The following is a 14,345-nucleotide window of genomic DNA, read 5'->3' on the forward strand; positions in this document are numbered from 1 at the left end:
TGTATTACCACCATAATAACATGTTCACGTATCTATATTATCAGCCATATTTGTCACCCTTTTCTTACTTAATCGATCTCCTCTATTGGGACTTTTTGGACTCATTGCCTTCAGAGATTTTCCATGTAAAGTCAAATGGCGTGACAGTCAAACAGTAATATTAGTGGGTGCCTAATGAGTTGAAAGCCAAAGCATTCGGATAGTTGACACATTTAAAGATTGTATTCAATACTACAGATGTCATTCTAGATTAAAATGTATTATAATTGAATATGATAATTATAAACACAACTGACAAAGACGTCTTTAGGGCCAAATCTGTCACTCAAGCCCCATTGATCTCAAGTAATGAAACACTGGAAGAGACCCCAACAAGGCCATTGTGTCATAGTAATTACAATGAAAAATAGCTCAATTAAATGGTATAGGCGAAAGGGAGCAGTTTGGAAGTAGAGTGGAAGATACATTTCCATCCAAGAGTGTTGGCTTTATTGTTAAAAAGTTAGATTTCAGAACTTCTATTCATATGTATCCTGTCTGTAATGTTTCAACACTGTACTGCAATGTGATATCAATACCATTAATAATTGATTGAAAAAATTATTTATTTAGTCTTCATGCCTACCTCTCACTTTAACTTTAGATTTACTCGAAATGAAAATTACATGGAAGGGTACGAAGTCAGAGGTCAGTGAATCGCCACTTTTACAGTCAGACAAGGCCAGATACAAAAGGGATAAATGTGGCAAAGAGAACGGTGTTTAAAACCACGACTGAAAAAATTATGTTATTAACACATTTTATGTCCAAATATCTAAAAAGGCAGAGCCTGAGGTACAGAGTGCTAAATCTAGAGAAAACAGCGACGTGGTCTGACAAGGTCTTTGAACCTTTTTCCTGCATTCACATCATTTGGAGAATACCAAATCAGTCAGCCCACAATGTTTGCTGCAACAAGATGGTGGATCTGAACCAATATGGCAGCCATCTCATGAGAGCCATTAGGTCCAGTGATTGCACTGCATGGGCGTAGAGGGAATATGAGGCTTTATTACATGAGCAACAGATACCATTATCATGCAAATACTGTTTCCTCACAATGTTTGCATATTCAAAGTGTCCCGTGTGTACACCTTGGATGCCCTCCCAGTTCACCTCAGATCATCGCTGCACGTTTATCATGAATACTGCAACAAAAAGGGACATTAGTTCTTCACAGTCAAAATATCTCTCAATACTGTATGAGGGGAGATTCAATTGAAGTGACTCTGAAGACAAAATACGGCTTTATTTCTCCTTATGGACATGAAATCTACACTTTAGGGGAGGGATGGCAATGTCAGTCAGTCCATCACTTAAGCCCAGACTGAAATATTTTAACAACTATTAGATGGATTATCATGAAATTTGGGACAATTATAGTTTCCAGATGACGCATCTTCATGACTTGTGTGAGACTTTTCCTTATAGCGCCATCACCACATCAAAATTCACTTGTCCAATACTTTTGGCGAAAGAACAAATACTTCCAAATACTCCCTTCCGCCTCAGCTTTATTTTATTTTCAGTGCTAATGAGCAAATGTTAGTTAGCTAAACTACGGTCAAAAAAAGAAATGACTGTTTATACCATGCTAAAGATCAGCATGTTTGCATCGTCACTGTGAGCATGTTAGCATGCGGATGTTAGCTCAAAGTATTGCTGCGTCTCAGTACAGACTCACGAAGCTGCTAGCATGGTTGCAGACTCTTGATAATTACTAGATAGTTGACTTAAGAAATGTGACGCTACGTCAATCAAACAGCCTTTGTATTTAGCTGTCATTTTCAAAAATTTCAAAAGGGGGGGGGGTTCTGTCAAATGCTTGCCCAGAGCAATCCATGTACTGAATTATTCTTTCACAAAGAAGTAAAACCACTTTTATTTCACAGTGTGAATTGTGTATATAACTACAGAATGCAAAACAGAATGCACCGTTATGAGTGTTGAGTAATTAAGAGATGTTGTTTTACGTCCTAATTTACTGAAACGTTTTAAAAACTGTACGGTTAAATGATGAAACCAGATGCAGACTTAAGTATCAGGTCATATGGCCTGACAAAGACTAAAACTCATGGCTGAATGAGGCCCCAATATCACATCATTTGAAATTCAAATCTTTATTATGTAAATGTCACAGCAACTGGCACAAAAAATAAAAAATCTACCATGAATCAGGTATTACAAATGTTTGACAATTAGCATTTTATCATAAGTCTGTTACTTTTCTGTGGCATCCAGTTAATATATATATATATATATATAAATATACACAACCATGCAGCACAATAATTAACCCCAGCGAAGACAATTTACTGAGCCAGATCATTATTCAAACTCTGAACTGGTGAATACAAATACATGGCACGCTCAAAGGGTGCCCTTCACATCGGTTTTGACATGCATTGCAGTAGGAATAGATTTTTGCGATAACTAGGCTTCACAGACTAGCGACATGTCAGACAGAAGCTATGTGACAGTAGAGGGAGACACATAAGTGGGCACAGCGGGAGTTTGTCAGGTGCTCCAAGGCAGGGAATGAAGGAAAAAGGGATCCTGACACTCAAGGAGGCAAAAGAAAACAGGGAGGTAGGAAGGCAGGCAACATATTGGTCTCCACTCATTACATTGTCACCATGAGCACCCAATCTGGGACTAGTTGGCATGAATACAGCCTGATCCCACCATGAATGTGTGTTTGCATATGTGTGTGTGTGTGTGTAGGCTAAATGATTTTGTCAGAGTTAAACCAGGCCATGGCAACATCTCCTTTGGGAAAATAGGCAGAGCTTAGGTCTGAATTCATATTAAACCAAGGATTACACTAATATAAAGCCACAGGGTTGAGCAGTGGAGTGCGTGTTTGTGTCCATACAGTATTTCCGTCTCTCTGTGTGCGGCCATGAGTCTGCCCGAACACATGCATGGATGACTGCTCGTGTGTGCTCTTGTCCACGCTGGTACATATGTGCATGCGTAGTGCAGCCACACTCTGTGCGCTGATGGGTGGGTGACCGGGGCCACGTCCAGCCATGCTAATGCATGTGTGTGTCAGAGCATCGTGCTGTTGCTGAGGGAGGCTGCCATTTGTTTGCCCTTGGCCCGCAGAGGACGATCAGCTGCCAAGGACCGGCTCAGCGGAGTGGTGGAGAGAGGCATGGAGGACTAGAGGACGGGATTGAAATGAGGATAAGAAGGATGAGGGGACATTTCATTTTACGAGGCTTTCATTTAGGTGAACTGCAATTAAAGAGTCAGTTCACCTAAATTACAAAACACATCCTCATTTACCTCTAATGGTCAATCAACTAATCCCATTTGGTTTAATGTAGAAGAAGAAAGGAGAACACAAACGGAGATAAAAAAAAATAGATAAGCACAAAAATGACAATACAAAAAGACAGAGAGAAAGGCAGTGAGGGGAGGAGTGAGACCAAAGGCCACATTGAAATAAAAAGGAAGAAAGGAAAGAGGAAAGGACAAAGAGAAGAAAATAGGATGTAACAACAACAAAAAAGACACACAAACATAAACACACACACAGTGGTATACAGACCATGATCACTTATTCATTCAGACCTGTAGAGAGAGCTGGGAGGATCAGGTTGCCTAATGACTAATACACACACACACACACACACACACACACACACACACACACACATACACACACACACACACACACACACACACACACACACACACACACACACACACACACACACACACACACACACAGGCAGTGAATCCCACGGGCCAAGGCTCGCCAGCTCAATTGAATTACTGTTATCGTACACCCACGACTGAGACTGGGACCCAGTCTGCCCACTAACCACACCCTCTCTGTTTGCCCTGCACTGGAGGACACACACACACACACGCACACACACATACACACACACACACACACACACAGGACCAAATACCAGCACTATATCCACTTCTCACTGACACAAGCTCCATCTACATCACTACTGAAATGACCCACCACAGGCATGGTCCCATTATAGCCATCATTTACAGTCAGTATTGATTACTGCTCTGGCTTTCTGTTTTAGGCCCGCGCAGACACACATGCACAGACTTAAACGGAAACAGGTACACATATTTGAATAGATACGCAGGTGTATATATATTCACATGCATACTGCACAAAGACACATATACACACACATGTACATACATGCTTATAGAGTACACACTCGCGCATACATTCCCAAGACGTTAGATGTCGGTGTATTGATTTCTACCGGGAATGGAAATCACTCCTCTAGATTACACCACTCTATCTGCTCCCTGCCGTCTGTTCTTTTTGTTTTCATTCTGACGCGTGTCGTTTCATTGTGCAAACTAAACAGAAAAGAGCAGATGAGTAGACTGATGAATGATGAAGATCAATGAGGAAAAAAAACGCAAAACAAAAAGGCCCTACTTAACAGACCTCCAATGAATAAAGTGAGCATTAAGCCACAGAGGCTGAATGGTTTGGTGTTGCGTAGAAATTTGGATGAAATAAAAGCATCCAATACAAAAAATCTGATAATGAAAACCAATACGAAGTGTGTTGGATTTCAATCTATATATCTGTATAGATATCAACGTGTCTCCTTTGTAACACAGCAAAGCAGGGGAACAAAGTGAGAACAACAACAAAAGTCAAATAAAGATGGGTAATAAGGGAATCTACCAATGTGCAGTATTCATGGAGGAATCGTGGGATAGCATTGTAGTGATATGTGTAACATCTACATAATTTCCATAACTCGCTGCCAGAGACGAGAGAGCCTGGCCAAGGACCAACTGTGCCATGTAAATGAAGGCTGGTGGCCTGCTTACTGTGGTTTGTGATGGAGGCAGCAGAGTGAGAGAGAGAGAGAGAGACAGAAGGATGAAAGAGAGAAATAAAAGGGAGAACGAGGGAGAGAGAAATATGGGAGTAGAGAAAGACAGAGCAAGACAGAGGGGAGGAAGAGGGAGAGATTTAGAGGGCTGATGTTGCTGCCATGGTAACCGGCGTCACCTTGGAGAGGAACAGAACAGAACCGCTCAGGGGAAAGACCCAGTGCACACACACACACACACACACACACACACACACACACACACACACACACACACACACACACACACACACACACACACACACACACACCCACACACACAGACACGCACACACGCACACACGCACAAAACTCATCAAAAACAATCACTTATTCATTTATGTTTAATCGACACAGCCCTATTTTTGGAAATGTAGTCTTGGTTGAATACGTGAATACTGGGTTTCATCGACGGTATAGGTTCGGTGCAGTCCCTGCAGTGACGCCCCGCTGGCCATTGATGTTTAATTGATATGCTTGAGCCAGGGCAATGTCTTATAGATGCCCTTGCCTCCGTGTCTCTCTTCATCGACTGCTCTTTTGTGCACTCTACAAAATTCACCAAGCCCGATATCAACCGGCTTCTGTTTCATATGGATTTTACGTATATTTTAACACCAAATATGCTTGAGTTTACCGATAGACCTCAGCCTGCGCTCGAAAAGCCTCTATATGCGTACTGTATGCCATACTGTACGCATTCCTAGCCATCTGAATATGCATACTGCATATCCCCTGCTGTGGCTATGAGGAGTTCCCATCCCCCCACATTTCATCCAGAGTGTAATGCGATTCTGTTCTGCATACGCGTGGAAGATTCCCCCCATTCTGTAATGTTATCTTCCATTCTATTAATTTTATGGGCATATAATTAGATGTTTGATTAGCTGTGCCTTCTATTAACTAAGTCTCGTATTTCTCTCTTCCCGTCTGATTGTAATGTCGTTGTGTGAGACAAAGATCAGTCTCAGTGATGGGAAAACCACTTTAGTCAATGTTATACAGAGTGCTATCCTGTCACGCATCATATACTGTATACTGTGAAGTATCTGTAAAAGACAAAAAGGCATCTATGCTTAACATCTAGGGCAGCAAATAATGATTATTTTATTTATGAATTCATATGCTGACTATTTTTTTACATTTAGTCGATTATTTGTTTCAGATAATAATTAAAAATGCCCATTACAGCTTCCCAGAAATTGCTTGTTTTGTGTAACCAATGGTTCAAAAATACAAACAGATTATCAATGATACAAACAGAGAAACACAGCAAATCCTCACATTTAAGAAGCTAGAACCAGGGATTATTCAGTTTTATTTTCTTGTAAATGACTTAAAATGCCGATTAATTTTCTTTGAATCAACTAATTGATGAAATCAACTAATTGTTTCAGCACTGAATCTATACAACAACTCTTGTTCTGGTGTTTTTTTCTGCGCAGTGCAGTGAGGATCATACTGTAAATGAGCATCCATGTCCTCTGTATAGAATGTTGCAGTAGTTTCAAAGCACCAGATTCATTGCAGATGCAATTTAGCTATTTATAGCACATCATGTGCCAGAGAAGTGTTCAAACAGATGCAATGGGTGTAACAAGGACATATAGCAAGTAGGGAAGATGAAGACAGTGATGCTTCAGGACAGGCCAGAAATATACGGCTGTTATATGTGGAGATGGGGCTGGATGGGATGAACACAGAACAAAATTAGTCGACAGCTATGCAATCTGCTCTGTAAGGCTGTACTAAATGCTAACATGCTTACCATGACAATGCTTACAAGCTGACGTTTACTTCCTCATCTAAATTGAGCTCGTTAGCATGCTAGTTAGCACTAAATACAAAGTACAGCTGAGGCTGACTGGAATGTCGTTAGTTTTGAAGACATTTATGACAAATTGAAAATCTGTGTTGCTAGATGAAAAGTCTGGAGATCACTACAATCATTACTTTCTCCCCAAAATCCCATAGCAATCCAATCCCACAGTTGTTGAGGTAGGCTATTTCGGTTAAAACAACAACAAAAATGTCAACCTCATTGTGACACGACAGTAAAAGTCAGGGGATGTCTAATGTCAATAGGATTACAAAATGTCGATGATGATCCATTTAATGCCGTAGCTGTTGAGATATTTCAGTGTAGACCAACGCCGTGGACTGACATTACCATCCAGAGTCATGGTGCTAGCGTGGCTAAAAACTGGCAAGCTACACTCTCAGGGTAGTACAATCTGCGAGTCCAATCTACGTCCAAAACATGTCTTTTTAAATTGTAATTTTGCCAGCCTGCCAGCGTGACAGCCATGTAGACTGTTACTTATCTGGCTTTGTGCAACACATCGTAAAACAACAAGACCAAGCTTGGACTGGCAACAGGGAATACAGGTGATTACCAAAGCATCTATTATCTGAGGTGTCACATTATTTGTTGTTTCTTAGGGAATATAGACAGATCACCTTTGTACTTTTCCTTAATTGGGTTGAGAAGGCAACAGAGTGGGCTGGTTTTTATCTCAAGCACATAATATGGTTTCATAAGTGGGAGTCTCTTCACCCTTTAATTTGATTCCTGGATTCCTGGCAGTGTCTCTGGTAAGTAATGTGTTGGTCCTACCTACACAGACGCGTCTATCATCTTAAATGGGATAATACAAGGTCAGCGTCTGCTGACCATATGCTTTGTGGAAGGTATTGTGATCCTGTGATAGGTATCTACACACCTCTGCTGCAGTATCGATTCCATTAAGGCATTTAAAAGGCACATACACAGAGTCTTAACAGTGGTGGACATCATTTCTGTTATATGAAAACCTCATAACTCCCCTTCTATGCGTTTACTTAAGCTGAAAGATAATATAGTGCTCTCAGGGTTGAGAAAGCTCCTTAATCTCTCCAGTTTATTAAACCCTTTCAAAACCTCATTCTTTAATGCCAAAAATGTTTTATCATCAAGAAAAAAAATCATGTCCGTTCCTCTTTTATCCTGCAAAAAAATACATGTTGGAGATAAGAGATTTCACCTGGCACGGATTATATGTAAAATGATACAACTATGACTTACAGCCGGATATGCTGCTAATGCACAGATCATATAGTTTACTACACGGGCTACTGCATATCCGATATCAGTTCATACTCTCTCATGTCTGCCCATGTAACTGCAGCTTAATTAAAGCAAAGGTACACTTAGGAAACATGGACTAGTTTTAATCAGTATTTGATTGAGACATATTCTTCACCTTCCTTCTTATTCTCTAAGGTATATTTTCCATTACATTCTCTGCAAATGTGTGCTTTTCCTCCTGTCATCTGTTCCCCTCTTGCACCAGTTCTTTTCCCCTTTGAAGGTATGTAGAGAATACGTTTGCAATTTGTAAAGGCTGTGAAGTGGCTAATGAACGGGAGAGATGTTGTAGTTAACAAAATAGTGCCTTGAGCATAAGGAGAGGAGTTGGAGGAGAAGGATGGGGAAAGAAGTGAAAAGGTGTATTTGAGAGGCGAGTAGAACGGAAAAGTAAAAAAAAAGAAGAAAAATCCGGGGGAGGCAGGGGGAGGTCAACAGAAGGAGAAGCAGATGCTTGTGCCGCGGATGCCTGTGTGTGAATAATTATCCTGATGAGAATCACCGAGAGCGACACGAAATGCAGAGGATATGGGGAATACCACACGACAGAAAAAGAAAAAAAAAGCGGACAAAGGATGATTACGTTTTATACAGACATATTGTAGTGGAGTGCGTGTCAGGCACCTACTGTTTCTCCTTCATCTGTCTCGTGCTTCCTCCCTCCTCGTCATACATGGCGTGAGAAAGTGGAGCCTCCCTCTCATCTTTTAAAGATGCATGAAGCAGCAGCTACCGAGAGTCAGGCGGAGACTGTATAGGAGAGAAAATAAAGAGGAAGCACCGAGCACCATCGACTCTATTAAAAACACATAAAGCTCCAAATAAACTCTCAACCCTTCAGCTTCTGTCTGCTGAGAGAAAAAAAGGACAACAAAAATAAGTGCATTATAATGTGTTCGTCTCTTTAGATGCCAGTGTCAGTGATAGCTTTCTGTTTCTAGTGTAGCTGATATTTGGACCACTGTGTGCATCCTAATATCAGTAGCAGACTCCTTTTTGAGATTCTGCCCAGCACAGTGGGATGGCAGCACATCAAAAAACGGATTCAACACCAGTCTCTTTCTTCATGCACATGGTGAAAGAGCTAGATCTGTGTGTGTCTCTACAATCCACCGCTTTTCCTGAGATTAAAAGACAACACCTGTCTAGTTTTATACACACAGTCACAAACCACTTCCAAAAAAAAAAAAGAGTTGACCATCATCCTCTCAGTTTAGCGTGTTAGCATGCTAACATTAGCCGATTAGCACTGAAGTGCGGTTGAGAATGCTGGAATAGTCATAGTATTAAACTTATTTTGACCTAATGATGGTGCTAAATAAAACATTGAGGGGTCATCAAAGTTACAAATCAACCCGAGGGGGATATGAATGCGTGTATCAAATTTTATGGAAATCCATGCAACAGTTGGTGAGACATTTCACCCAAGACCAGAGGCAAAGTCAGGAGATCACTGAAGTCATCAGGAGACGCATAACAACATGAATATGTGGGGAAATGTTGTAATAATCCAGCAAGTAGCTATTTCAAATACGTTTCCACTACATTTTTAGAAACATAAATATGCCGTTCTTTTTTTTTTTTCATTCCTTGCATTGATTCTTCTTTTCAGAGGCAGGCAGGCAGGAAGATCCATGAATTGGAAATCAATTGTGGCCAAATTATAAAAAATGTTTCCTACATACGATGTCACTTCTTGTCATTTTCTAGATTCTTTCAATATGTGGAATTGCCTCTTGTTGTCCTCTAATGTCTGATAAAAGTCATACATATTGATACATTTATTGTTTTTAGATAACTGGCCAAACCTTTCCTACCCTTGGTAATTATATTCTTTGATTAGCAATATTATCCAGTACAAGTGCTACACTATGAATAAAAAGAATGGAAGGATAGTTTAAGGAGAAATGAACAGTTTCAGAAAGCAGTTCTTCTCTCTGTTCCCTCTCTTCTGCCTGATGCTGCTGATTTGTAGGTCATGTGTGAGTTTTAGAAATAAACTGTGAGAGAGAGCGAGCGAAGGACTTTTACCCTCTAGTGGTGAGCCTGGGGAAAGGGCTGTCAAATGCATTTAGGGAAAAAATATGAATGTCCAATTATCCCTGTTCAGTTGTGCATGGAGGCAGTGACCCAGTTGGAAATCAGTTTTAGATTTCCAAATTTCATATTTTATTCACCAGAAAGTCTGATACAGTCACTCGAGAATGAGAGGCTTATGCTGTACAAGTATGTCAAAGTCCGATGTCACTCTTCCACCGTGCAACTCCTTCAGAATGAAAGGAGCAGACAGAATCGGATGCAGCCGCACATAATGCATTACAAAGATGTTAGTGAAGTAGACATTTTACCTTAAACAGCAATACATTAAAGAGCTCTATAAGGCGTTTTAACACACTTACTTGTGCCATGAATGATAAAACATATACATTTGGATTTAATTTACAAATAATCCTGCATACGGTCTCGCTTACTGCGTATATATTTACATTATTTACATTTCAGTATTAATAATTAATCTTTATTAAAATCCATAAACATACATGATGCTTGGTAAACCACCATGTGTAGGTCACAAAGGTCAACTGGTGAGTGACCACCTTAAGAAAACACACATCCAGGAAATTCAGTAAAGAAGCCATTCTGTCTCCTAAAATAAATCCATAAAATATCACACTACAAATAGGGTAAATAATGTAAAATATGCCTATATTCACAGGCCAAAAGTCAAAGAACAAGACTGACGGGTACAATGGTACAATATTCATAATAATTCATTGCATTGGATTCCTTGTCAATGCCTGTTTGTAGTTGCATATAAACTTGTTAAAGATATTTTTTACCATCCTTGAAATAAACCCTGACTAAAATTAATTTAAGTTATTTACTCTAGACCGAAAGCTAAAAATAAAGGGTTTTCTGCATAGATTTAAGTGAGCGGATATCTATTTTACCAGATATTTACTCTGTAAAATAAAGAAAACATCTTATAGTAGCAAACAATATATGCAAATCCTGCTAAATGAACACTGTAAAAGCTGTTGCATTGGGTATTTTGTGGTATAATGACAGTCTTGTCGGTACAATATAACCACAGTAAACACACACACACACACACACACACGCATATGGAGCATACCTCAGAGGGAAAATCGAGTTGGTCGAACTTCAGGTTTTCATTTTCAGTGCTAATTAGCCCAAATGAATACATCACAGTGTTATCCCTGACCGTCGAGCATCAATAACAACGCTCAACAACTGTGCCGAGTGTTTTTTTTTCCCCACAGATAGACACAAAAAAATGCAAGCACACCAACACAATCACACTTTCACACACATGCACACAATGACATATGTTGAGAAAAATTGTCAACAGGCTCAATATTTCACAGTTTTGCCTGTTCATATTCCAACACCCAAACTGTGACAGTGTATTTGGGAAACACTGTCCCTGAGCAGAAAAAAAGAGCTGATTTTCTCTCCACTAAAAAAATAAAATAAACAGGGAAATCTCTCAGCCTGTGAGAAAGCATGTGGGTGTGAAAGCAAGCAAGAAAGTGAAAGAAAGAACGACATAGAACAGGGAATAGAAAGAGACAAAGAGAGGGGAGACAGGGAGGGAATAGGTGTTATTTAAAATGAAGATGATACATGGGATAGTTTTCCATTGCACCTTTGCAGGCTCTCTTGAGACTGTAGAGACTTAACATTTCAGAGTCTCATATGAAACACAGACCCGCTGAGACATATGCACACACACATACGCTCATTTGAAAGCTTCATTTGGCTCAGGAGAGACCGATATGAAGGCTTTCTCTTGAGGTGAAGAGAATGGAAATAGAGTTCAGTCTTGAGCTGCACAATGATCAGGGGAACATTACTCTACTGCAAATAACGCCACACACTTATCGGCAGCTTAGTAAAGTGTGTGTGTGTGTGTGTGTGTGTGTGTGTGTGTGTGTGTGTGATTTAATTTTTACAACCGCAAACTCATTTCAACGTGGGAGCTTTCCAGCGCTTGCTTTTGGTGTTTATATTGCTATGAGTGTGTATGTGTGGGCAAGCGCTACAGATTTAAAATTCATAGAAATCACCAAACCATTCTGTACCCATTTGCTTATTTATGCCGTCTATACATAAAACATGACTGACCCGCTCTTTCATTTCCTCCCGTTTCCCACATTCAATCTAAATTCCAACCAAAAAGGTGACATCCACACAGATCTCACTGAGCAAATAGAGATTTGAAACTATTATATTTACTCAACCGACATCCCCCAGATTTCCTCATGTGTATTTTGAGTTGATGCCTCAGTTGCATCCAAATATCCGTCTCATTTCATACGCCCATCCACTAATTGACAACCATTTACAAATATTATGCATGTGCATTATGCACTCCACGTTCAAAAGAGTGTAGACACGTTGGTCTGAGCTGTTTTCATGGCTTTAACCAACCCTTTAGTTCCAATTCAGGCAAATCTAAATGCCACAGCACACAGTGACATTTTGTGATATCTTAACTGTGGCAGCAGTTCCAACATGACAAAACACCTGCGCACAAAGCAAGATCAGGACAGACATGATTCTCACAGTTTTGGTGTGAAAGAACATGCCTTGGCCTGCACATAGCCCTGACCTCAACCCCGACACAATGGAGATGAACTGGAGAAACAAACAACATTGCCCGACCACGGTCCAAAGTCTGGAGGTTATTCTAACAGAATGTTAATGCCCATAGTTTAGGATTGATTGGACACTGTGGTACAGGTAAGGTGACAGGCGTCCATATACTTTTGTCAATATAGTGTACATGTTTTAAGAGTCAAAATAGAAATATTAGGCTTGCAAGTTCCTGTATATTATCTTATAAACATGCAGCTTTAATTGCAGAAGCACAACATGAATAGAAACATCATTTCTATTCCCTCCTTCACTTACCTCCAAGGTAACCAGTTTCACCTCCCCACGGCCTGGACAGGTAGGGTTGAGGTCAGAGCTATTCATGTTGTGTTCTTCTTCTGCTTCTGGTTTTACGGTGGTTGGCATGCAGCTTATTGGTGCATTACCGCCACCTTCTGCTGCGGACTGTGGATCAGCCAAAAGACACACAATCTTTCCCCCAAACCTAAACAAACACACTAAATAATAATAAGTAAATTAAAAGTAAATCAAAAAAAGTACCACCCATACCACATTAACCTATATTTCATCCTCCATGTTTTACCCTCTATGGAATATCTTGTTTGATGAATGTGGCACAACCTCCTCCTACCCCATGCTCTGTCTTTCCTCATCACTGAATATCCATGTATCACAAAATCTAAAGTAGGTTTCAACAAAGTCTCCTGTACATCCGGGTTTACAACTATTTCTTTGATGCATTGCTTGAATTCCTGCACGCTCCTGGCATTCCATTGTAAAAGTATTACCATTACTAGTATTAAACAAACCCATGGTGCGTCCTGCTTGACTGATTAGTGAGGTTCTCCCTCACTTCTTCCCATGTCAGTCAAACTAATCCTAAATGGTTTACTGCTGCTTTGACAACCAGCTGGATTTGATCATTTTTTAAATTTTATTTCTGCTGTAAAGTCAGAAGTAAACCATTATTAGATATATGTCCACATATATCCTGTCATTTGTTTGTTGTAGCTCTTGATCCCCCATTGCTCCCTGAATCCTGGAAACATTGTTCCTTACTTTTGTCTCTCTGACAGCTTCTACATAACTGATCCTTCTTTCCACTCTTACTATTTGGATTTCATTCTCCGGCCTCATCACCTCACACCCTCCATATGCCACGCCATGGGCTCCTCCACAGTTCCAACATTTTCCTTGGGTCCCTGTTCCACACTTTCCATACTCACGGCCGCCCACCACACCTTGCACGTCGCCTCTTCTCTTTACAGTTTTTGACTGTGTGCCCAAACCTCTGGCAACTAAAGCACCTCAATGGCTTTGGCACACATGCACTCTCACTGGGTAACTTAAATAACCCAGGGACACCTTCTTTGGCACATTCTCTTCTTCAAACTCCATCAGTACTGATTCGATGTCTTTTTACTCCTTCTCTTGTAATTTTTAGTCTTTGGCCATTTACTAATTTACTCCTTTACATCCACCACCATGTTGTGCTCCCACCCTAAGTTTTCCTATTTCTTTTAGATTGAGTGCTTTCTCAAGTTCATCTTCCTGTTCTCTTGAGCCTTTTCATTGAACTTTACTATGACAATACATGTAGCAGGTCTTTCTCTCTGCCCTCGCTCACATCCTTCTCACTCTCTCATTAGTCAGCTCTT

Source organism: Pholis gunnellus (genome assembly GCF_910591455.1).
Source record: "Pholis gunnellus genome assembly, chromosome: 13".
Lineage (NCBI taxonomy): Eukaryota > Metazoa > Chordata > Actinopteri > Perciformes > Pholidae > Pholis > Pholis gunnellus.